Raw genomic sequence first — 27,156 nt, forward strand, 5'->3', positions numbered from 1 at the left:
TCTTATTTATCTTTGGTTTCCTTGATCATCCTTTTCACTTGAGCACCATCTTATTTTTCCTCACTGTAAACCTGATTTGGATTAAATTGGAATATTGAATTTTTATACTCATCCTTTTTTTAGAAGGCGTAATTTAATGACGGAAGCTCATCAAACTTCGGCTTTTGAAAGCTTTGGCAGATTTTATCAGTCTTCTTCATTACAACCACCACACCTTGTTGCTAAAAACATGAAATATTCTGAATAAAATTCAGAGTATGTAGTTTTAATGAAAAACTAAAACTAAGTATACCCATGCAATATAAAACTAAGTGACACATAGTTTTAGAAAATTTACATAGATACATGATCTATGAGGCCTCTAAAAATTACTAATCCATTGAATAGTAAATGACATGTAATTTACTTTGATCAATATAATCTGTCTGCTTTCTTAAAATTTATCTAGTTTTAAAGAGATTTTTAAGGTGTTACATATTAAAGGAGTGTTTTGGCAGTCTGTTTGCTCAAGCTATAGGGAGAAATGAAAAGTTAAAATGGAGATAGCAGAAACTGCATGATGCCTTTAATTTAATTTACCACATAATTTCCTATTATTTCTCTCCAGTAGACTGCCATAGAATGTATGCACTTCAGACATCTAATGTAAGTAATTCAGGATCACAAATACTAATCACAAATCCATACGTATATTCAGCAGGAAGAAACAATTATAGTATGGAGGAAAATGGTCTCTCACACAAATTATCTCTTATGTAAAACAGATATAAATTAAACATTTTTGAAAATAATCAGTAATGACAGCATACTCATATGCTAACATTTAATCTCCTTTAATATACATTACACATATTCTTCTTTACAATTTTATCCTGTATATTTATGTACATTTTTTACGCTGATTTATTCTCTTTATTACTAATTTTGTTTATGCTGCTAATTTTTAAGCATCTATTTAATAAATAAATTTTTTTCAGCCAACCACTACAGAATAAGAGAATTCAGCACACCTGCCTAAATAAGATACTTGAGATCACTGAGGAAAGAAATTGACATTTTACTTTACCCTTAGCATGCAGCCAGGGGCAAAGTTTGATCTGAAAATTTGAACTGTCACACGGGAATTATAGGCCTGAATGCTGCCAACTATGTACTTTGAAGTCTTCATTTCAGAAAATTATTAAAACCTTTATATCGAATTAAAATTGTAACTGCATTCCCATTTTTCAGTATCTCTATATCCTCAGAGTCACTTGTTATGAGTGAATGTGCACACACCTCTCTCCAGCAAGCTGAACTGCTTGCTCCTACAGCAATATTAGATCTTTACCATCTACCCAGTTGAGAGGGAGCAGCCATTATCATGCAACATTATTAAACTTCTTGTCTTATCAATTTGCAAATCACAAGCCATTGAACCTTTGGCATGGGTCCATTGTTATTCATTTTGTATGTCTACCTAGCCTTTGAGTCTCCTTAGTTATCTGAAGATTGTCAGTCTCTTACCTTGGCTTGCCCTTGGGGCCCCTCTAAGCTTTTTGAAAAGTCCATGATGTTAGATATCTCTCTCTCTCTCTCTCTCTCTCTCTCTCTCTCTCTCTCTCTCTCTCTCTCTCTCTCTCTCCTCAAAAAAAGAACATTTTATTTAAAAGGGAGTATGTGGACAAGTGGGAAAGAGTGAGAACTAGAGCACAGTAAGGAGGCTAAATTTATTAAGGGATGTAAATTAACATCCTACTGCCAAGAGCTGACCCTTTCTCCAGACATATATGTCTAAGTTATTCTTGTCACTCTTTCCCTCATTAATATTCAAAAAAGGACAATGATTTCAAGAGAATAAGATAAGATAGTTCTCTTAAACAGGCACTGTTGACCTCGGTTTGAGGATTTTTTTTTTATTTCCTTTCCTTTTAGTTTAGTTTTGACCCATACCCATGTGAGACTCAGAGGTCACTACTGGCTTTGCTCCTGGCTTGGGGAAACATATGGGACACCAGGACATTGGACCTTGGTCCCTTCTAGGTCATCTGGGTGCAAGACTAATGCCCTACTGCTGTGCCACCACTCTGGCCCCATTTAATTTGCTTTTCCTAAAAATAAAATATTAATATATTGGAAAAGGCAAGCAGATTTCCTTTACATTTCCTCAATATATTCCAATTCTAATATTGCATTCATTAAATTAAGTCATTGATCATTTGTAACATTTTTTAAGTACAAAGAATATAAAAATGTAATTTCTAAGGGAAAGTAGATGAGACAGGCTGAGGTACCCTTGTGACCACTCCCATTTCTGCCAACCTCAATGTACATGCCATAAGCACCAATCTTTGGGGATCTTAAGTATCTTTAGAGCCAGTCCTGTCTTCTTTAGAAATATATTAATATGGTTATATTTGTATAGCAGGCATATATACATAAAAGTCATTACTTTAAACTTTTTAGTCAACACCTAAAATTGTGAGAGACTATATAGACTAAAACAAATATGTTGCCTAGATTTTAACTCATTTTGAATATCCAGAAAAATGTATAAGTATTAGAGTTCATCTTTTATATAAGGATTTTATATACCAATTTTCCTCATATATAATGACAAAATTATGACTTTGAAATTAAAATCATTTCTCCTGAAAAAATAATACCATATCCCCAGAACCACCTTGAAGTCCTTGGTCTTTTATCATTTCAAAAAGTTCCTTTAAGTGAGAAAATGTGAAATGAATTTAAAAGAACTGCCATATACAGTAGATTAATGTACTAGCTTTCATCTCTAAAGCCTCACATTCAAAAAGAGACTTAGAACATTTGTGGAATCAATGTAACAGTCATCTGAAACACTTGGAAGTATATTAGTACACTTTGAAAATTGTAAAAGACTATTAGATATTAATGCCTCCCAAACCATAAATCTGTGCTCTAAAATTGATGTCTGAATATCTCTATCTTACACATATATATTTCTAGAATAATGAAATCCCATTGATATTAAGTCCAAGTTCAAGACCTTGCTATTCGAAAGCCTATATTTGAAAGACAAAGTTGACGTAATGATGATGATAATGATGATGAAGATAATAATAATAAAAACAAGTTTATGCTCAGGTATTAGCAACCTGAAATAATGGTAGACTTGTCCTTCTAAAGAATATAATTTTAGAGTGAAGCTAGGAGATCTAGAGTGCTGCCTTGGAAAATAAAATTGGTTCACAGTAGATCAGGGGATATAGTTATTCACTCTAGAGTTAATATAACTAAGTTGAGTGCTCTAATGAAATCCTATGAGATGCAGCACTATTCCTTTGAGATAATTGTAAACATTTACCTCTACAAGTCACTCTTCAGGATTCTTTCTTGATATGGTCTGATGTTTGCACTTTCCCCTCCATCTCTAATTTGACATGGTGTAGGATTATAAACTATGCATGAGTAGTCTCTTGGTACTGGCAGACAAGGTAAATGCCAGAGAGTCCTGAGAATTAGAAATACACATGTATTGGGGAAATAAAAAAGTGAATTCCCTTGGCCTAAATCATTCTGGGTTTCTCTGCCCTTAAATCATACTGCCATGGGAACTACTGGCTCTGTACATGCTCATTGCCACACCCCAAGGTCTTTTTATGGTGCCAGGAAAGTTTCTGATCAGTTGTGGATGATAAAATCAGGTCTCAGTAACTTGAGATCTTGTTATTTGCACAGGTCAAAGAATAAAGTCTAGGATAAAGTCTTTCTTTATAGTTCTAAAGTTCTGTACCATATTCTGAAATAAGTGCTTTTAGTTTTTACTCAGATCTTAGGCTGAAGCCTAGGCTAGAGTCTTCATTATGGTTCCAAAAGTTCAGCTCAGTTTTAGTTGTCAAAGTTGGACCTCTGGAATGAGAGATCTTGATTTTTGGTCCCAGTATAATTCTGCCCATTCATGGTTGTCAAAATCAGTCTTCTGTAGTTACCACTCTTGGTTTTTGCACAGATCAAAGGATGACATGTCTTCTGATTTCATCTTACTGTTAGGTGGTGAGATAAGACAACCTACTCTTAGATCAAGTTGTTGTCCTTTCCTCCTTGTCAGGATGTCATATTAAAACTGGCTCAAGTTGGTACCAGAGAGGTATTAGGAATGCCCCAGAGAGAGGTTGGTTTCTGCTGTTGTTACAGGGAACTATATCAGATCTATCTCCGGGGTTTGGAGTTGGATGATCACCATCCAATCTTATGGAGTCTAAGTTGGGTCCACATGAAACATGTTCAGGGTAGGAGGTACCCCTGTATAGTAAAAAGTATACATTCTTATCTTGAGAAGATAAGATCTTGTTTCTGTGCATAATGTTTCCACTTTTTATACTGTGCCTATTCAAAAGCATATGGTGTCATTTTATATTGCTGGTGCATTTGGGAGTAAGAATGACAGGTGACACAATCTCTATACCTGGGTTTTTCCTGAGCTTTTATTCAGGAAGACATTTTCTTCTAGGTTTTCGATATATACTGTGCCCATGCAAAAAATAATAATAAAAATAAAGGAAGCACAAAACATTGCCACACCAGCACTCCTGTCTTTTTTATTTTTCTTTTTATTCATCATTTTTCTTTTCGCTTCTTTTTTTTCCTTCACTTTCTTTTTCATCCTTAAGATTTTTATTTGGTAATTTCTTCTTTTGTTGCTGGGTGCTTTTTCTTTTTCTTGGTAGTTACTGCTTCCATTTTTGTAGTTTTTACTCTTGTTTGGTTTTTTTTGTTGTTCTTTTTGTTATTTTTCATCTTCTTCCAGCAGAACCACCCAACTTGAATCATCTTGTTCTGCCTCATAAATTGAGGGGGAAAATAAAAATGAATGGTGCCAGGACCAAACAGCCGTATAAACATTGAGTGGAATAAAAATGATCAGACTTAAACACCAAACCCAAAGTCAACAACAATAGAATCAAGACCCTATCTACAACAAGCTATACACAGAGGGGAACAGTTAGTTACACTAGCATTCCTGGGGGCAAAGGAGGGAGATATGGGACACATACTGAGAAAAGTGGGTGGAGGGAGGACAATCTGGTGGAGGAATTGGCCCTGATTCATTGTCACTATGTACCTTAAATATTACTGTGAAAGATTTGTTAGTCACTTTTGTTCACAATAAATTTATTAAAAAAAAAAAGAAATACACATGAAGAGAATAAGTTCGAGTCTCTAAGCCTTAATCATTTACTCCATGATGTTTTGATGTAAAGCTAAAATTGAATTTAGTGGATCATTGAAAATGCTTAGAATATTCCATACATAAATGTACATGGAACTTATGCTGTGTAAAATTAGTCAGAGGGAGAGTGAGAGGCACAGAATAGTCTCACTCTTTTATGGATATTAAGAAAAATTAAAGACATTGAAATAATTCCCAGAGATGAGGGCTAGAAGGACCAGCTAAAGATATGAAACTCACCACAAAGAGTGGTGAGCGCAGTTAAAGAAATAACTATGCTGAGAACACTCATAACAATGTCAGTGAATGAGGGATGTAGAAAGCCTGTACTAAGTATAGGCAGGGGATGGGGAGGAAAGAGATGGGAAGCATTGGTGACAGGAAGGTTGCACAGTTAAGGGGTGTTCTTGTTATGACTGAATCCTAACTACAATCATGATAGTAATCAAGGTGTTTAAATAAAAACATTAGGTTTTTTTTTAAAAAATATTCTCCTTGTCTAATAAGAAAGCACTAAACTTAATCATAAATCTTCTGTTGTGACTACATTAGAAGTGTGCAATTATCAAGCTAGGTTGTATTTGCAGAGGGATAGCTCAACTAGATAAATCATGCTTTCATATGATGGATTCCTGGCACCAGATAGTCACTGAGAACTACCGGGACTGAGTCACAGACACTGAGTCGAAGCTAGCCACTGAGCATACAGGGGCGCCATACCCCCTAAAAAAGATAAACAAATTGTGTCCCTCTTAGCTTATGAGGGAAGGGGGCTACACTATGTTGCAAATGATAAAAACAGATGTCCTTATCACATTGACAGCTTCCTATCTAAATCACCCTTACTGTATCTCACTAGCTCAATATTTTTTTTTCTTTTTGGTTTTTATGGCCAGGCTCGGGGTACTCCTGGCTATGTGCTCAGAAATCAATCCTGGCAGTGTTCCCTTCACACCCAGATGACTCAGGGCAGCAGCAACTTACTTGCAGGTAGGATGCTCTGCATCTGATAGTGAGGTGAAACTAGAGGATGCTCCACATCCTGACTTCGATGAAACACAGAAACCACACAGAAATCAGAATCCTTCTGGCACAGAAACCAGAATCTTTAAGGGCAGAAAGCGGATAACAATAGCTGTTGTGTAAAAAAATTTCGCCGTGACCACAGAGAATGACTCAGGGGTTGGACAACCTAGTATGCCTGGAGTCCAGAGTCTGTCTTATGCCAGAAAACATCAGGGATAAGTTCTCTTTGTATTTAGGACAAGGCTATTTTTTCCATTTTACCCATATTTTGCTGGGCCTATGCAAACAACAATTGCCACTCTCACACTCTAATTGCTGTGTTTCTTTTTTAACTCTTAAACTTTAAAAAAAAATAAACTAGAGCTCACTAAACTTTCTGCTGTTGCTTCAATGAATTCATTGTGAGTAAATAGTTTTCAAAAATATTCTTAACTTTCTCTTCCATCTCTTTATTTTTTCTTTAAATTTCTATTTTTTTTTAAAAAAAACATGTTGCTTTTGGTCTTCCTAAAAATGTATTATCAGTTATGTAATGCATTTTCTTTAAGTAAATTATTTAAAAACTCACTCCTGGCTCAGGAGAACTATATGGGATACTGGCAATCTAACCTAGGTCTGAATTGGATCAGTTCTGGGAAAGGCAAATGCCCTATAGCTGTTTTATCACTCTGGCCCCTCACTAGCTCAGTCTTAAAGTTAAAATGTTGTTTTGAGGAGCCAGAGCAATAGCGCAGCTGTAGGGCCTTTGTTTTGCACGTTGCTGACCCAGGACTGACCACAGTTAGATCCCAGGAGTCCCATCTGGCCCCCTAAGCCTCCCAGGAACGATGTCTGAGCACATAGTCAGGAGTAATTCCTGAGAATCACCGGGTATGGGCTCCCAAAAACCTTTTCATTTTGTTTCTATGAAGTTGGCCTTGAAATCATCACTTCTTTCTTTGGTGCATAAGTCTTGGTATACTCTTATTTCAAATATACTCTTATTTTTTAATTTTATATTTAACTAAAGTACTCTTAATTTTAAAATCATTCTTTTAAATTTATGTATTTTAATATATTCTTATTTAATTTTCAACCGTTTTCCAATGTAATTTTTCTTTTATAAGGCAGGAAGTTGCCCTTATAAGAGATGACAGCTAACAACTGGAACTATAAGCAGTTGGACTGTCCCTAAATGGTGAATCTTATCTCGTTGATTCAAAGAAGAAATGAAAAAGCTATAGGGCTATCCTGTCAACATATGTATGTGAAATTCCCATCTCCTCATGTTCAATAAACACTTATAAAGTTGTTCAAAATTAATATGTTCAGATATCCAAACAGACTAGTCTGCCAGTTGTAGCATTATGCACTGCTTGGGGGCCTGGGAGCTGCTGACCCAGATTTGATTCCCTGCAGCGTACTTGGTTCCTCAACACTACCACAAATGATCCTTGAGCTCAGAAGCAGGAGTTAGCTCTGAATACAGCTGGATAATATGAAAAAGTAAAGCTAAAGATAAGCAAAACACACAAACAAACAAAGTCCAAAACAGAAAAACATTTCTTTGGAGAAGTGGTTATTTTTATTGAATTTAATTTTTGAATTATTTTATTATTTTTCTTGGTTACATAATACATATGATAATGAATATAGTAAATATAATCTAATAATATACAATATAGCATAATATAGCATAATATGATTGCAATATAAAATACAATATACTATAATATTATTAATATAATATTACATAATAGGAGATAATAAAACATGGTCTTCCCCTTAAATCAAAATGAAGCAAATAAAATCTTATTGATAACTAAGAATTATTCCTTGTGCCTTTTTATTTTCTGATTTTGGTTTTTCTGGCCACACCCGTTTGATACTCAGGAGTTACTCCTGGCTAAGAGCTCAGAAATTGCCCCTGGCTTTGAGGAGACCATATGAGACTCAGGGGGTTCGAACCGCAATCTTTCCTTGGCTAGGGCTTGCAAGGCAGACAACTAACCTCTAGCAACACCTTGCCGACCCCCTTGTGCCCTTTCTAATAAAATTCCTATTCCTTCCATATAGAAGTAATGCTTATTTTGAATTTTGTGTGGACTCCTCCTTTGCTTTAGTTTTCTACTTCATTTTAAAAAAAGAGTGGATACTGTGATATGCCATTTTAAATTGGACTTTCAGGACAAAAGCAATTCTCCTGCCTGCCAAGAGTGTCTGCTAGTGGCAGTTCAGATCTTTGTCTTCTCCAGGAGAGAAAAGTTCTGTGCCACAAGAGAGCAAATATTAGATGGGCCCAGATAAGTATTTATCAAATCAAATTCTGAGGATATGAATTATGAAGAATATGGTTAAAAGTCGGCTATGGAGGAGTTTCTTTTTCTATGAGAAGAGTTATTTGAGATATAGGCAATAATTTCTTTACAAGAAACTCAGGGAAAAGGTGGACCTTTGCTGGAAGCCTAGAACATGTTTGACCTATGCTAAGGAATTAGAACTACCAGTCTGGGGTCAGAATGGAAGCACAACAGGAGGGCATTTGCCTTGCACGTGGCTATCCAGGACAGAAGCAGGTTGGATCTCTGATATCCCATATGGTTCCTTGACCCTGCCAGGAGCGATTTCTGATCTCAGAAATAAGTACTCAGGAGTAATCCCTGAGTGCCATCTAGTGTGGCCTAACTCCCCCACCCCGTCCATTCAAACGCCCCTCCCCTTAAATAGAACTACCAGTCTTTGCCAGATAATAGAGGAAAGGTTAAAAAGACTTGTGGAAATGCATAGTAAAAGGATAGTTGTGTAAACCTGGAAAGCACATTAGCTCACTTTATATTTAAAGAAGTTTAAAGAGCAGCCTAATTACCAATCAATGAGGAATGTTCTTGTGACAGAGAGAATCCATTTTAGAGCCTGGGTGGGTGATCTTGAGACCTGAGCTGGTGGTAGGCATATTACATAACCAGGCATCCCCTATTCTATTGAATATTCTATATAAACCACAAGTTGGCATTGAAATATGTCAAATGACAAAATTGTATCTAGATATGATCATATAACTTTCCTTTAATTAAAAAAGTTTATGATATGGCTTGTTCTGTGTATACAGGAACTCATAAGTCAGCTCTGTCATATGATCTAGTAAACACTCATTTAATTAATAACACCACTTCATATTTATAGTGGACTTTATAAGGCTGGTATCTTTTTTTTTTTTTGATTTTTGGGCCACACCCGGTGATGCTCAGCTGTTACTTCTTGCTATAAACTCATATGGGACACAGAGATCGAACTGCAGTCTGTCCTAGGTTAGGACGTGCAAGGCAACCACACTACTGCTTGTGGCACAGCTCTGACCCCTTCTGTATTTCTAACTGTGGTGAAGAAGCTTTATCAACAACAAAGAAAGCAATCAGAATAGAGAATGAGATTTAATACGCAACACTTTAGTACCTGAACTCAGAGGCACTCAACATTTTCTTTCTCAGAAAAGGGGAAATGTGATTACCAACCTTTAACTATGCTGTATATTAAATGACAGTTCTGATCATAAAGAAAGGTCCTGTCTAGTTAAAAGTCTAATTTCTGTACTTTGAAAATCATCTCAGCAAGAATTACCTTCCCTTATCAAATTGTAGCACATTATTGATATCCTTTTTCAGATTTGTCAACAATAGTATTAAATATTATTCTGGCCCCTCATTCAGTGCACATATGTTTAGGAGAATAATTTCTTCCTGCTGTACATATCCCTTGATTAATATAAAATGTCCATGTTTGTCCCTTACAACTTTTCCGAGTGTAAAGTTTGCATCGTCAGATATTATTATGACAACTCCAGCTTTTTTATGGGTGTTGCTTACTTGGATGACTTTCCCCCAGCCTTTTCTTTTGAGTCTATGTTCATTCTGACTATTCAGGTGTGTTTCTCGTAGGCAGCAGAAGGTTGGATTGAGTTTTCTGATCCATTAGACACTCTGTGTCTCTTAACAGGTGCATTTAGTCCATTGACATTAAGAGAAAGAATTATCATGGGATATAGTGCCATCCTTGTGTCGAAGTTTGGTGTGTCTGATGGTCAGTCTTGTCTTAAAGTAGGTCTTGAAGTTTTTCTTTTAAGACTGGTTTTGAGACTGTAAAGTTTCTGAGCTGTTGTTTATCTGTGCAGCCATGTATCTTCCTTCAAACCTGAAAGTGAGTCTGGCTGGGTACAGTATTATAGGCGAAGCATTTATTTCATTGAGTTTTGTCACTGTGTCCCACCACTGTCTTCTGGCCTTGAGTGTTTCTTGTGATAGGTCTGCTGTAAATTTCAAGGATGCTCCCTTCCATGTAATTTCTTTTTTTTACCTTGCTGCTTTCAGTATTCTGTCTCTTTCTGTGGGGTTTGTCATTGTGACTAGGATGCATCTTTGGGTGTTTCTCCTGGGGCCTCTTTAGTTGGTATTCTTTGAGCATATGTATATGTATTCTTTACATGTATTCTTTAGCTCTGGTAGTTTCTCTTCAGTGATGTTCTTGACCATTAATTTTACCTGGAGATTTTTTTCCTGGGTCTCTAGGACTCTAATAATTTGTAAGTTGTTTCTGTTGAGCTTATCAAAGAGTTCTATTTTCATCTGTTTATTTTTTGAGTAATTTTTCCATTGTCTGATCATTTGCTTTAAGGCTTTTTCCCAATCTCTTCTGCTGTATGGAGTTGTTATGCATCACATCTTCCAGCTCACTAATTCTATCCTCCCTGCTGTTACCCTTTCAGAGAGCTTTTCCATTGAGTCCTTCAATTTGTCTACTGAGTAGTTCAGACCTGTAATTGGACCTGATATTTCAGTTTGGAGTTTTCTGATTTCTATCTTCATATTCTCTTGATTCTTATTAGTGATCTGTTCCATACTTTCTCTGAGTTCTGTGAACATCCTCCTTATTTCTTATCAAACTCCATATCTGAGAGACTAACTAGGTTGTTGGCCGTTTTCAGATCAGAGTTGCCATCTTCATTCTCTTTGTATTTTTGGGTCATGCATGTTGGTACCCAGGGACTACTACTGGCTGTTTAATACATCACTCCTGACACTGGTGGGGATTTCAGTGAGGGTCTTGGCCAGCACAGAAATATGCTCTGCAATGTTAGTAGGCTTCTGTTCCTCTACAGTGGTTCCTGATGCTCACATTCTCTATCACTTATCCTGGCTGCCAGCACCCCTGGATACTCCCTGCCCTGTCCTGCCCTGGCCAAACACTGACAGAAAACCTGCCTGGCCGGCTTCCCCAGAGTCCGCCAAAACTTAAAAAAAAAATGGGAATAAGAGGGTGACACAGAGGTCACTGACGCTTTCTGAGAGTTAAGAGAGGAAATGAAGAGCTGCCCTAATATCTCAGCCTTCCAGTACTCTGAAACCTGCCTCCTCCCAAACATTATGGACAGCGCCCCCTGCAGGCCAGTCTGGGTTTACAGAATCATACAACCATCTTTGTCACCTAGCTGCACTTTAGGAAATTACTTTCTTTCAGAACTCTTTGATGAGTTACAACGGGGGTCTCAAAATCAATTTACCTGTGGGCTGCAGGAGGCAAAGTCGGGATGAGGGAAAGCCTCAAAAGGGATTTGGCATACCGAAGATTTGCAGTAAGAATAGCAGTAAGAAAAAACATTGTAAGAAAAAACATTGCAAATAATCTCATCAAACATTTGCATACTTCTAATGGAACTGCTCGGGGTATGCGAATGTTTAATGCCATGTTTTTCTAACTAATGCTATTTTTATTGCGATTATTTGGTAAGCGAATAACCGAGAGTACTGCGATATTTGAAGGCTGGCCATGGGCCACAAAATGTACGGAGGGCCACAAACGGCCCTTGGGACACGAGTTTGGGACGACTGAGTACTGCAATCAATATCTAGAAGCAGAAGTAATAAAATGCTTCTTCCTTTGTTTCTTGATTTTCCACAGCTAAAAAGAATAATTCATGGAACAGGCATAAACTTTCCTTTTCATAAACTTTCTATGATGTTGGGTCAGATTAATAATTAAAAGGTTAAGATACCTTTAGCACGTGACTACAACTGGATTCCAGGCACTCCATATGATTTCTGTCTGTCTCTCTGTCTCTCTTTCTCCCTCCCTCTCTCACCTTTTTCTTTTAGACACTTTGATTTTTAATATTTTTAATGAAGCAGTTCTATGAATATTACATTTTATATAAAATATTTATTTAAGCACCATGCTTACAAGCATGATTTAGTTGGGTTTCAGTCATAAGCAGAACACCCTCTTCATTAGGGAAAAGGGCAACATTCCCACCACCAATGCCCCCACCCCCTCCTACCCAACCCCTGCCTGTATTCAAGAAAGGCATTCTACTTCACTGACTCATTAAGATGGTCATGATAGTTGTTAGTGTAGTTATTTCCCTAACTACACTCACCACTCTATGTGGTTTGCTTCAGATTGTGAACGGGTCTTTTGGCCCTCATCTCTATTGTCTCTACAGATTATTATAATAATGTCCTTAATTTTCTGAAAACGTATAGATGAGTGAAACTATTCTGTGTCTATCTCTCTCCCTCTGACTTGTTTCACTCAGCATAATAGATTCCATGTACATCCATGTATAGGAAAATTTCATGACTTCATCCCTCCTGAAGGCTACATTATATTCCATTGTGTATATGTACCACAGTTTCTTTAGCCGCTCATTTGTTGAAGGGCATCTTGGTTGTTTCCAGAGTCTGACTATAATAAATAGTGCTGCAATGAATATAGGCATGAGGAACACATTTCTGAATTTCATTTTTGTGTTCCTAGGGTATATTCCTAGGAGTGGAATAGCTGGATCATATGGGAGCTCAATTTTCAGAGTTGTTGTTTTGTTTTATTTTAGGAATCTTCATATTGTTTTCCACAAAGTCTGGACTAGATGGCATTCCCACCAGCAGTGAATACGAGTTCCTCTCTCTCACACCGTCCCCCACCCCCCTATTGAATCTTCTTGTTCTTTGTGATGTGTGCCAGTCTCTGATGCTTGAGAGGGTACCCAATCTTTATTTTAATTGGTATTTTCCTAATGATTAGCGATATGGAGCATTTTACTTTCATGTGCCTTGTGGCCATTTGTGTTTCTTTCTTGAGAAATTGTTCATTTCTTCTCCCCATTTTTTGATAGGTTAGATGTTTATATCTTGGTAATTTGTGTCAATATCTTGTATATTTTTATAGTAGAGCCTTGTCTGATGAGTATAGGGTGAACAGTTTCTCCCATTCTGTGGCTGGCTTTTGTATACTAGGGGCTATTTTCTTTGATGTACAGAAGTTTCTCAGCTTAATATAGTCCCATGTGTTTATCTCTACTTCCACTTGTTTGGAGAGTGCTGTTTCCTCCGTGAAGATGCCCTTAGTATAAATGTCATGGAGTGTCTTACCTACATGTTTTTCTATATACCTTATGATTCAGGCCTGTTGTCAAGGTACTTAATCAATTAGGATTTGACCTTTGTGTATGGTGCTAGAAGGAGATCTGAGTTCACTTTTTTTGCAAGTGTCTGACCAGTTGTGTCAACACCACTTGTTGAGGAGGCTTTCCTTGCTCCATTCTGCATGTCTTGCCCCTTTATCAAATATATTATTGATTGTGTGTCTGGGAAGCTTTCTCTGAACACTCAAGTCTATTTCACAGCTCTGAGGGTCTGTGTTTATTCCAATACCATGCTGTGTTAATGAACATAGTGTTGTAATACAGTTGATGTACAGAAGTTTCTCAGCTTAATATATTCCCATGTGTTTATCTCTGCTTCCAATTGTTTGGAGAGTGCAGTTTTCTCCCTGAAGATGCCCTTAGTATAAATGTCATGGAGTGTCTTACCTACATGTTTTTCTATATACCTTATGGATAAGGCCTGTTGTCAAGGTACTTAATCAATTAGGAATTGACCATTGTGCATGGTGCTACAAGGAGATCTGAGTTCACTTTTTTTGCAAGTGTCTGACCAGTTGTGTCAACACCACGTTTGAAGAGGCTTTCCTTGCTCCATTCTGCATGTCTTGCCCCTTTATCAAATATTAATTGATTGTATGTCTGGGAAGCTTTTGCTGAACACTCAAGTCTATTTCACTGCTCTGAGGGTCTGTCTTTATTCCAGTACCATGCTGTGTTAGTGAACATAGCGTTATAATACAGTTTAAAGTTGGGGAAAGTGATCCATCTTAACTTTCCTTGGATTTGTTATTATATATATGATATAAATCATAATTGTTAGAGTACTATTATACTAATAACATACACAAAATTGTGCCTATCTCATGAATTCTATGCTTTTCATCCTTATTTCTTCAGCCACTGTAAAACCATACTAAGCTGGAGAAACGGCATAGGCGGCTGGAGCAGAGGCAGCAGCAGGACAAGCAGCGGAGGCAGTCCCGAGCGATGGTGAAGATGGTGGCGGCAGGCGGTGGAGGCGGAGGTGGCCGCAGTGAGAGCAGCTGAGCCCCTATGCAGCTCAAGGCTGACAAAGCTCGCGAACAGCACAGAGTTGGCGGCAGCGGCTGATGAGCCAGGGGCGGTGGAGGCAGGGAGAACTATGATGACCCGCACAAAACCCCCGCTTTCCGAGTCGTCCACTGGGGCCTGGTTGATGGTGTGGTAGAAGCTGATCTTGTAGAGGCCTTGCAGGAATTTGGACCCATCAGCTATGTGGTGGTGATGCCTAAAATAAGACAAGCATTGGTGGAGTTGGAAGATTGTTGGGGGCTTGCAACACTGTGAACTGCAGGGTGTGCTAAAATTCACACACTTGCACTTTCTCGATAAAAGACTAGTTGAACGGGAAAATGCTTTAAAACATAACAATGAGGCAACCAAAATTGGTTTCTCTTAACACATACTAAGACATGGTATCAGTTGCATGCCCCCAATGGGCAGGTGAATGGACAGACCACCATAAAAGGTTGAAAATTACATGGAATATCAATGATTCATCCACTCCACATTATATCATTAATTTTCTTGTAATTATCTTCTAGAGATGAGCAGAGAGGTCCATGCTTAATGTATCTAACTAGAAACATCTCTCAAACAGGAATCTATTTAGGATAATCTATTTCCCAGGCCCAATAGGAAAAGAAAGCTTGGTGCCATTACCGCTCCCCAAATTCCACCTTATTTCTTTGCATGACCATTCTGATCAGAAACTCCTAAAATAACTGGCTAGACAGGCTTGTCCTGTGAGTGCAAGGGGACGTCATAAGGGGCATCATCGTCACAATATGATGTATGATGTCCTGGGAAGTAAACGCACTTCAGCCGAACCTCAGGCTCATTTTGCTAGAGATGCCGCACCTTTCAGATTACACTTCCCTCAAATCCCCACTACTACCCTTGCCCCTACCCCTCCTGATATATCCCGTACCCTTAATTTTATTACCCACTTCCCTCAAATTGCAAACCACTTCCTCACCACCACTTCCCTAATTGGCTCTCCCCAAACAACTCCTTTTGATTCCTCTCCCCTATCCTGCTGCCACCCTACCCCGTCTCCATTCTTAACCCAGGTACCCTCCCATCTTCCCCGACCACCCCCCGCCCCCCGTCCTGTCCCTCCGGCCCAAAAAGGAACCTGAGATGCCCAGTCTGATGCCTGTGTGCAAAAAGATAACCCTGCAGGCAAGACCCCCGAGGCAGGGCAGATTCCTGCCGTAGCCTCCTCCTGGTCCTAGTCCTCCTCCTGGACGCCAACCCAGGCAGACTCTTCGGAGAAAATAGGTATTGAGGTAAACGATTGTGTGTAATAAAGTGGTATAGAAACTGTATGAGATTCATTTTAAATTAAATTATAAAATTAATCTATGTAGGAGATCGTCGAAGTCAGTTCTGTCAGGGTGGATTTTTGCCTTCAACCTAGGGCTTTCTCGGCCCAATGGCCTCAGACAGGGGGTTTAGCTGGAGGGCTCTGGATGGGCAGTTTCCACAACAGCATAGACAATAATGGATGTTGGCCTTCTCGGATCTCTGAACTCCGGCAGGGGCTCAAGTTGGAGGTCTGGTGATGGGCAATGGACTCGAATGGTAGAGAACTTGAGTCCAAGATGCATGTACTCTCTGCCCCACCCCACCCGGAGAATCACCCACAAACTTCGGCTATGCATCCGTCTTTGGTCAATGTCAGCAGATAAAGCCAACCTGGACCCATTAAGGCCCTAAGGGCTGGCGACAGGTTCGATCCTATATATCCATTCACTTTTTACAATATATATTAGGAGACCTATGGGATCAGGGTTGTGGGGAAGAGGATAGAAGGGATTTTGTAAGGTGGTGAATGGGGTGTGGTAAAGAGGCTTAATATAAAATAGGACTAAACACAGTATTGGTCGACGTTATGAGCAAAACACATTAGAAATAGAGAGAGGAACCACCACCTAACCAGTGACCCCCACTCATAGACAGACTTTGGAGTTCTTTTGAAATGTTTTAGCATTAGGCCTGACACGATTGAGATGGGTCCTAGCACTTCAAATTAAAATGGGGCTGCACATTTCATGTAATGTTATTCCAATATCTAGGCTCTTTATCAATGGTGGGGATAAAGTTTGCTATATATAAATTTCGGGATTAAATTCTGTGTGGAGCATGTTTGGGATAAACGGATTTCACATTTATAGTACTAGATAAAAATAGAGTACTAGAAAAACTGAGTCTTGGCCCTGTTTGAGAGTTACTCAGTACACGTTTCTCTTCCCTTTGTAAATTAGTGTCCACAGGTGTCTGAGGCACCAGCAGAGGCACACAAGGTTACAAGTAAGAAGCTTCATATAAATGGAGTTAGGTCTTATCACATGATTCAAGTACTGGGGGGGGCACTGATTGTATCTTGCAAGATATAATTAGAACTTGACACAAGAGAGAGACACCCAGAAATATTCCAGAGAACGTGGGACTTTCAGTGAGAGTGACTGCTACAGGTCTTTTGCTGGCATTACCAGGGTATTACTTGGAATAACATTTTTAATTTATTTAAAAATGTATTGTCTTCTTTTAAGCAAATTATTATTGTTACAAATTATTGTTTTCTGTGGGACAATTATTTTGTGAAAATGGGTTTTATGATTGAGTGTCTATCTAGGACTATAGATCAGGTATCCCCCAAGTACACACTTTCTTAACAACAATGTCTCCAATTGCACTCATACCATCAACCTATTTAACCTATTGAAAGGTTGTACTTTTTGGCCTGACCCTAATGGGATAGGTCATAGTGCTTATAATCAATATCAATAATCAATAATCACATCCACAGGTTAAATTATTCCCATTTCTAGGCTCCTCATCAATGATGGAGATAAACTTTGCTAAATAAAGCTTTGGGGGTTAGATTGTGCATGGAGCTTTTAGGATAAACATAATTTTTTTTATTATATTAAAGAGCTGTTAGCTTTTATTATTAAACAAAACCCAGCTACAATCATGTATGTAATCATGGTGCTAAAATGAAGAAAAAAAAAATTGAAATAGAAACGGAGTGCCGCCCTCTGCGGGACGTATATGGTACTGCAACGTTACCTAACTCCCTGTTGGGAGATTGATGCGATCTCCAGGTGAAGGCAGAAGGAAAGAACCAAGCACAGCCATGAACAAGATGCTTTCAGGAGTGGTTCTTGGGCACAGAACCAGGTATAGCCCCTAAGTACCGCTTTGTGTGCCCCCAATAGAACGACTAAAGTTTTCCTAGAAAGAGAACCATAATTCCTACCCTCAGGATATTCTTTTCTTTCGTTATTTTTAAAATAATATCTTCATTTAAGCATATGGTTATAAACAATGCATAGTTCGGTTTCATTTATAAAATGTATACCACACTTCACCAGTGAAACTTTCCGCCACCAGTGTTCCCCCATTTTCCTCCTCTCCCACCCCCTTTTTGTCTTTGAGACAGACATTCTATTTCTAGCTCATTTATAACACTTATATCTCACAATTAATAACCTTAGTGTAGATATTTCTCTAATTGTGCTCACCACTCTTTGTGCTAAGCCTTATTTCATGGGCTTGTCTTTACAACCCTCATCTCTATTATCTCTGGGTATTAATATCATACTGTCTTTCATTTTTCTTAAATCCCACAGATGGGTAAGACTAATCTCTCTCTCTCTCCCTCTGACTCATTTCACTCAACACAATAGTTTCCATGTTAATCCATCTATAGGCACATGTCATGACTTCATTTTTATTAACAGCTGAGTAGTATTCCATTTTATATGTGTACCACAGTTTCCTTACCCACTCATCTGTTGTGGGGTATCTGGATTATTTTAGATTTTGTTATTTTAAACAAAGCTGCAATGAACAGAGATGTGTAGAGGGCATTTTTGTATTATGTTTTTGTGTTCCTAGGGTATATCCCCAATAGTGGTATTGCTGGATCATATGGGAGCTCATTTACCAGTTTTTACAGGAATATCCATATTGTTTCGCAGGAAGGCTTGACTAGATGGCATTTCAAAATCAGCAGTGAATGAGAGTTATTTTCTCCCTGCATTCATGCCAGCACTAACTATTCTTGTTCTTTTTGATGTTTGTCAGTCTCTATGGCATGGGATAACATCTCATTGTTGTTTTGATTTGCATCTCCCTGATGATTAATTATGTGGTACATTTTTATATGCATTTTGTTCATCTGCATTTCATCTCTGAGGAAATATTTGTTCATTTCTTCTTCCCATTTTATGATGTGGTTAGATTGTTTTCTTGTTACGCTCTGTTAGTCCCTTGTATCTTGTAGATCCTCTTTATCTGAAAGGTATTGGGTGAATAGTTTCTCCCATTCCGTGGGTGGAATTTGAGTCTTAGTCAGTTTCCTTTGAGATCAAATATTTCTTAATTTAATGTAGTCCCATTTGCTTATCTCTGCTTCCACTTGTTTGGAGTGTGGTGTTTCCTCCTTGAAGACACATTTAGTCTCACACCATAGAGTGTTTTGCTTATGTTTTATTCTATATACCTTATAATTTGGGTTCTGATATCAAGGTCTATAACCTATGTTTAGTTGACTTTTGTGCATGGTGTTTGAGGGGTATTTGAGGTTTTTTAACATGTGGCTGACCAGATGTCCCAACACCATTTGTTGAAGAGGCTTTCCTTGATCCATTTTGCAATTTTTGCCTTTTATCAAAGATTAATTGATTGAATGTCTGGATAACATTACTTGGAAACTCGTCTATTTGAATGATCTGAGAGTCTGTCTCTATTACAATAGCATGCTATTTTAATGACTATTGCTTTGTAATACAATTTTTTGGTCTTTGAACCACACCCACTAATGCTTAGTTGTTACACCTGGATAAGCAATCAGAAATCGGTCCTGGCTGGCGGGACCATATCGCATTCCAGGTGGATCCATGGTCTGTCCTAGGCTAGTGCAGACAAGGCAGACGACTTACTGCTTGCAACATCACTCTAATAGTATTTAAAGTTGGGGGAAGAGGTTTTCAACTTGAAGACATGCTCCTCCATATCAACATACTGTTATGTTACTTTCTATTTGGTTTTTGTATTTTTGGGTCATGCATGGTGGTACCCAGGGACTACTACTGGCTGTTTAAGACATCACTCCTGGCCCTGGTGGGTATTTCAGTGAGGGTCTTGGCCAGCACAGACATATGCTCTGCAAATGCATTCACCTTGTACTATCTCGTCAGAACCTCCATATCAATTTAGAGTTGAGTGAGTCATAACGGTAGAGAATACATAACTACTGGTTTCCCCCAAAGTCGTCAAGTCTGGGGGACTGGGACATCGTCTCAAAGGGAGAATTGACTAGAATAGAAATATACAACGGGATACCAGAAAGCCTAGAAAAAGAAAATCACAGGATGGGAGGCCTTCATATTCAAGGCTTGGTTGTATGAGCAGCTTGGTATTTCAAAGACCCATAAACTAGATAATCTACAGGACTCTTATTCTGGAATTTGAACTGCTTTAATCAAATCTTGCCCTCTTTTCTCCCATACTGTAGAGGTATTTGCAATGTGGGCATAATTCCGGTTCCCCACAATGTTCCTAGGATTCTGTTCCTCTACAGTGGTTCCTGATGCTCACATTCTCTATCACTAATCCTGGCTGTCAGCACCCCTGGATACTCCTTGCCCTGTTCTGCCCTGGCCAAACACTGACAGGAAACCTGCCTGGCCAGCTTCCCCAGAGTCCACCAAAACTTAAAAAAAATGGGAATAAGAGGGTGACACAGAGGTCACTGGTGCTTTCTGAAAGTAAAGTGAGAAAAAGAAGAGCTGCCCTATTCATTCTTCTCCAAAATGGCCCTGTGGAGTTAAGGGAGCTGTGCCAGAAGTACGGATCTTCACATTATTATATAATATTTGCAGTTAACAAAGGATCTTCAGAAAAAGGGTGGAATCTGGGTCACCCTCCCTCATAGTGCAGCGACTGGAAGAGCTAGATTTCTCCTGGGATGTGTCCAAAGACTCACTTTCATGTGCTGGGACTTTCAGCCTTAGTTGAGTGAAATGGTTAAGTTTCAGGATTAAGCTTCAGAGGAAATTAAAGGACAAATCAAAAGTCGGAGGAGGAAGAGGAGGGAGGAAGAGAGAGAAGGATGAAGATGAGGATGTTCATGTTCTGTTCTTGACAGTGATTTTTATGCCATGTACAATATATATCTGAGAATTTAGCAATAGCTCTCACGAAGACACCCCTTTGAAATTGGGCTAGAGAGGTAAGCAATCAGTAAGGGTCAGTACGAATCAGTGAAAAATTCACGACATCGAGGACTCCAGGACAGGACTGTCCCAAAGACTTGATTCACTGAACTGTTCCCTGCTGTGGTAGAGTAACTCTTCACAGCCACCTGCTGATAACCCTTCCCAAATATCTCAGGCTTCCAGTACTCTGAAACCAGCCTCTTCCAAAGCCTTATGGACCGCGCCCCCTGCTGGCCAGTCGGGGTTTACAGAATCATACAACCATCTTTGTCACCTAGCTGCACTTTAGGAAATGACTTTCTTTCAGAACTCTTTGATGAGTTACAACGGGGGTCTCAAACTCAATTTACCTGTGGGCTGCAGGAGGCAAAGTCGGGATGAGGGAAAGCCTCAAAAGGGATCTGGCCTACCGAAGATTTGCAGTAAGAATAGCAGTAGTAAGAAAAAACATTGCAAAAAATCTCATCAAACATTTGCATAACCCTAAGGGAACTGCTCGGGGTAAGCAAATGTTTAATACCATGTTTTTCTAACTAATGCTATTTTTATTGCGATTATTTGGTAAGCGAATAACCGAGAATACTGCGATATTTGAAGGCTAGCCACAGTACACAAAATGTTGTACGGAGGGCCACAAACGGCCCATGGGCCCCGAGTTTGAGACACCTGAGTTACAGCAATCAATGTCTAGAAGCAGAAGTAATAAAATGCTTCTTCCTTTGTTTCTTGATTTTCCACAGCTAAAAGGAATAATTCATGGAACAGGAATAAACTTTCCTTTTCGTAAACTTTCTATGATGTTAGGTCAGGTTAATAATTAAAAGGTTAAGATACCGTTAGCACGTGACTACTCTGGATTCCAGGCACTCCATATGATTTCTGTCTTTCTCTCTGTCTCTCTTTCGCCCTCTCTCTCACCTTTTTCTTTTAGACACTTTGATTTTCAATATTTTTAATGAAGCATTTCTATGAATATTACATTTTATATAAAATATTTATTTAAGCACCATGCTTATAAGCATGATTGTAGTTGGGTTTCAGTCATAAGCAGAACACCCTCTTCATTAGGGAAAAGGGCAACATTCACATCACCAATGCCCCCACTCCTCCTACCCAACTCCTGCCTGTATTCAAGAAAGGCATTCTACTTCACTGACTCATTAAGATGGTCATGATAGTTGTTAGTGTTGTTATTTCAAAACTACACTCCCCACTCTATGTGGTTCACTTCAGATTGTGAACGGGTCTTTTGGCCCTCATCTCTATTGTCTCTACAAATTATTATAATAATGTCCTTAATTTTCTGAAAACGCATAGATGAGTGAGACTATTCTGTGTCTATCTCTCTCCCTCTGACTTATTTCACTCAGCATAATAGATTCCATGTACATCCATGTATTGGAAAATTTCATGACTTCATCCCTCCTGAAGGCTGCATAAGATTCCATTGTGTATATGTACCACGGTTTCTTTAGCTGCTCATCTGTTGAAGGGCATCTTGGTTGTTTCCAGAGTCTGACTCTATTTATTATAGTGCTGCAATGAATATAGGCATGAGGAACACATTTTCGAATTGCATTTTTGTGTTCCTAGGCTATACTAGTAGAAAAGGAAGAGCTGGATCATATGGGAGCTCATTTTTCGGGGTTTTTTTTTTTCTTAGGAATCTTCATATTGTTTTCCATAAAGTCTGGACTAGATGGCATTCCCACCAGCAGTGAATACGAGTTCCTCTCTCTCACAACTTCCCCACCCCCCCGAATTGAATCTTCTTGTTCTTTGTGATGTGTGCCAGTCTCTGATGCTTGAGAGGCTACCCAATTTTTGTTTTAATTGGTATTTTCCTAGTGATTAGCGATGTGGAGCATTTTACTTTCATGTGCCTTGTAGCCATTTGAATTTCTTTTTTGAGAAATTGTTCATTTCTTCTCCCCATTTTTTGATGGGTTAGATGTTTATTTCTTGGTAATTTGTGTCAGTATATTGTATATTTTTATAGTAGACCCTTATCTGATGAGTATAGGGTGAACAGTTTCTCCCATTCTGTGGCTGGCTTTTGTATACTTGGGGCTATTTTCTTTGATGTACAGAAGTTTCTCAGCTTAATATAGTCCCATGTGTTTATCTCTGCTTCCAATTGTTTGGAGAGTGCAGTTTTCTCCCTGAAGATGCCCTTAGTATAAATGTCATGGAGTGTCTTACCTACATGTTTTTCTATATACCTTATGGTTTTGGCCTGTTGTCAAGGTACTTAATCAATTAGGATTTGACCATTGTGCATGGTGCTACAAGGAGATCTGAGTTCACTTTTTTTTGCAAGTGTCTGACCAGTTGTGTCAACACCACTTGTTGAAGAGGCTTTCATTGCTCCATTCTGCATATCTTGCCCTTTATCAAATATTAATTGATTGTATGTCTGGGAAGCTTTCGCTGAACATTCAAGTCTATTTCACTGTTCTGAGGGTCTGTCTTTATTCCAGTACCATGCTGTTTTAGTGAACATAGCGTTATAATACAGTTTAAAGTTGGGGAAAGTGATCCATCTTAACTTTCCTTGAATTTGTTATTATATATATATGATATAAATCATAATTGTTAGAGTACTATTATAGTAATAGTGCCTAGTCATGAATTCTATGCTTCTCATCCTTATTTCTTCAGCCACTGTAAAACCATAATAAGCTGGAGAAACAGCGTTGGCGGCTGGAGCAGAGGCTGCAGCCAGACGAGCAGCAGAGGCATTCTGGAGTGATGGTGAAGATGGTGGTGGCGGATGGTAGAGGCGGTGGTGGCTGCAGTGAGGGCGGCCAAGCCCTTATGTGGCTCAAGACTGACAACACCGGTGACCAGCACGGAGGCATCTGCAGTGGCTGAGGAGCCGGGGGCGGTGGAGTCGGGGAGAACTACAATGACCCGCACAAAACCCCCGCTTCCCCAGTCGTCCACATCAGGGGCCTGGTTGATGGTGTGGTAGAAGCTGATCTTGTAGAGGCCTTGCAGGAATTTGGACCCATCAGCTATGTGGTGGTGATGCCTAGAATAACACAAGCGTTGGTGCAGTTTGAAGATTGTTGGGGGCTTGCAACGCCATGAACGACAACCAAATCTACATCGCTGGTCACCCTGCTTTTGTGAATTACTCGACCAGCCAGATCTCCCGCCCTGGAGACTCGGATGATTCCAGGAGTGTCAACAGTGTGCTTCTCTGCACCATCTTGAATCCCATCTACTCCATCACTATGGATGTTCTGTACACTATCTGTAACCCTTGTGGCCCTGTCCAGAGAATCGTCATTTTCCACAAGAATGGAGTCCAGGCCCTGGTGGAATTTGACTCCGTGCAGAGTGCCCAATGGGCCAAGGCCTCCCTCAACCGGGCTGACATCTACTCAGGCTGCTGCACTCTGAAGATTGAGTATGCAAAGTTACACACTTGAATGTGTTCAAGAATGATCAGGATACTTGGGACTACACTAACCCCAATCTCAGTGGACAAGGTGACCCAAGCAGCAACCCCAACAAACGCCAGAGACAGCCCCCTCTCCTGGGAGGTCATCCTGCGGAATATGGAGGCCCCACGGTGGGTAGCACAGCCATTACCATGATGAGGGCTATGCCCCCTCACCTCACTAGGAAGGGCGAAGGATGGGCCCACCCGTTGGGGGTCGCTACCGCCCCCAGTATGGGAACCCCCACCATTCCCCCACCACCCGAGTATGGCCCTCACGCAGACAGCCCCGTGCTCATGGTCTATGGCTTGGACCAGTCTAAGATGAACTGTGACCGAGTTTGAAATGTCTTCTGCCTGTATGGCAATGTGGAGGTCAAATTCATGAAAAGCAGCCTGGGGCTGCCATGGTAGAGATGGCTGATGGCTACGCTGTGGACCGTGCCATCACTCACCTCAACAACAACTTCATGTTCGGGCAGAAGCTGAACGTGTGTGTCTCCAAGCAGCCTGCCATCATGCCCGGCCAGTCGTATGGGCTAGAAGACGGTTCCTGCAGTTACAAAGACTTTAGTGAGTCGAGAAACAACTGCTTTTCCACTCCAGAGCAGGCGGCCAAGAATCGTATCCAGCACCCGAGCAATGTGCTGCACTTCTTCAATGCCCCCCTGGAAGTGACTGAGGAGAACTTCTTTGAGGTCTGTGATGAGCTGGGAGTAAAGCGGCCATCCATCTCCGGCAAAAGTGAATGCAGCTCCTCAGGGCTGCTGGAGTGGGAATCCAAGAGAGATGCCCTGGAGACTTTGGGCTTCCTGAACCATTACCAGATGAAAAACCCATATGGCCCATACCAGTACACCCTGAAGTTGTGTTTCTCCACTGCTCAGCACGCCTCCTAACTGGGTACCTAGGAAGTAGTTCCCATTCCAGCAGGAAAGCATTGCTTTTCCTTTATGCTGGTTATTTTTTTCCCTTTCTGCAAAAGTTCCTGTATTCCTTTTTTTTTTTTAAATGCTAGGTTAGAGGCATTTAACCTAATGGAAATGCTAAAAGTCAAGAGGGGGAGGGGAAGGGGAACTGAGAAACCCAGATTAACCTTCACTTTTGGAAATTATTGTACATGTGATTTTTCCCCCTTGTTCATTCATTTGTGCTGCCTGCGTACTCTAGGCACATTTCAATAAAACAGTTTGAAAATAAACACTTCTCTCCGATGCCCCACCCAAAAAAAACATAATAAGCTGAAAAAATCGAACCAAACAGTTATTGCAGAACAACTTTAATATAAGGCAGCCAAGTATATATTTTAGAATATTTTAATAGGAAGATATATGCAAAACTTTGATGTAATGTTTTATAATACAATTGTATACTTTATATTTTTAGCAATGGAAAACACCCATACAAGAAAATATAAAATGATCTGTATATTTCATATACATTTCATTAGCTATATATACACACTTTTACAGTTACCAGGTATCTTTATTTCATTTTATTTTAACTTTTTCTCAAAACATGCAATCAAGCACAAAGTATAATTATTTTCACACATATACATTCTTAGTCTTTCCCTTTAGTCTCATAAAAGCCTCTATGTAGAGAACTGAAAACACTTTTATATTTAACTTAAAATCATCTGAATAAAATAGTGCCTCTGTTTTAAGACAAGTCTCAGCAAAAACAAATGCACTATTCTATTGTGAGAAGTATTCAACCATTTCAGAGTATAATATGTAAACAAAACACATCATTTACTATATTAGAACTGTACAGTAAACAATAAAAGGTAATCCTAGAAGTCCTGGGTTTTGAGAAGCAAATGGAATTGTCCTCAAATCATTTCAAATTGTAACTAAATGATAGTCTTCAACAAGCAGGAACTCAGTACATCATAATGAAATCTAAGAAAAGGAGATGGAGACCGGAGTAGTAGCACAGTGGTAGGCCTCTTGTCTTGCATGCAGCTCACCCAGGAAGGACCTTGGTTGGATTCCCACCATCCCATATGGTTCCCCAAGCCAGGAGGGATTTCTGAGCACATAGTCAGGAGTAACCCATGAGCGACACCAGATGTGCCCCCCCAAATAAAAGATGGAAACACAGCTATTTCTCATGTCCTCTATTACATAATATGCATGCATATATCTAGAATGTGTAGAATGTAAATTTATATGGAAGTTATTGCTACTAAGTAAATGATCAATTATTTTTTAATTTTTTTATTTAAAAAACTATTACATACATGATTGTGTTTGGATTTCAGTCATGTAAAGAACAACACTCATCACCAGCGTAACGTTCCCATCACCAATGTCCCAAATCTCCCTCCTCCCCACATAACCCCCGCCTGTACTCTAGACAGGTTTTTATTTCCCTTGTGCATTCTCATTATTAGGATTAATACAAAATGTTCATCTTTATCCCTTACAACTTTCTTAAGTATAAAGTTTGCATCATATGATATTAGTATGTCCACTCCAGCTTTTTCATAGGCATTGTTTGCTTGGATGTTTTTCCTCCAGCCCTTTATTTTGAGTCTATGTTTGTTCTGACTATTCAGGTGCTTTTCTTGTAGGCAGCAGAAGGTTGGATTAAGTTTTTTGAACCATTTAGCCACTCTGTGTCTCTTAACTGGTGCACTTAGTCCATTGACATTGAGAGAAAGAATTGCTCTGGGACTTAGTGCCATCTTTATCTGGAAGTTTGGTGTCTCTGTTGGTCAGTCTTGTCTTAAAGTAGGCCATTCAGTTTTTCTTTTAAGAATGGTTTTGAGCCTGTAAAGTTTCTGAGCTGTTGTTTCTCT

The 27,156-nt window shown here is 39.2% G+C and overlaps 1 pseudogene; it reads left to right on the forward strand.

Moving 5' to 3' along the window:
• Positions 1-25,379, forward strand: part of LOC126018572 (heterogeneous nuclear ribonucleoprotein L-like) — a 40,835-nt pseudogene extending 15,456 nt beyond the window's left edge.
• The last annotated feature ends 1,777 nt before the right edge of the window (positions 25,380-27,156 follow it).

This window comes from Suncus etruscus, chromosome 9 (genome assembly GCF_024139225.1).
Source record: "Suncus etruscus isolate mSunEtr1 chromosome 9, mSunEtr1.pri.cur, whole genome shotgun sequence".
Lineage (NCBI taxonomy): Eukaryota > Metazoa > Chordata > Mammalia > Eulipotyphla > Soricidae > Suncus > Suncus etruscus.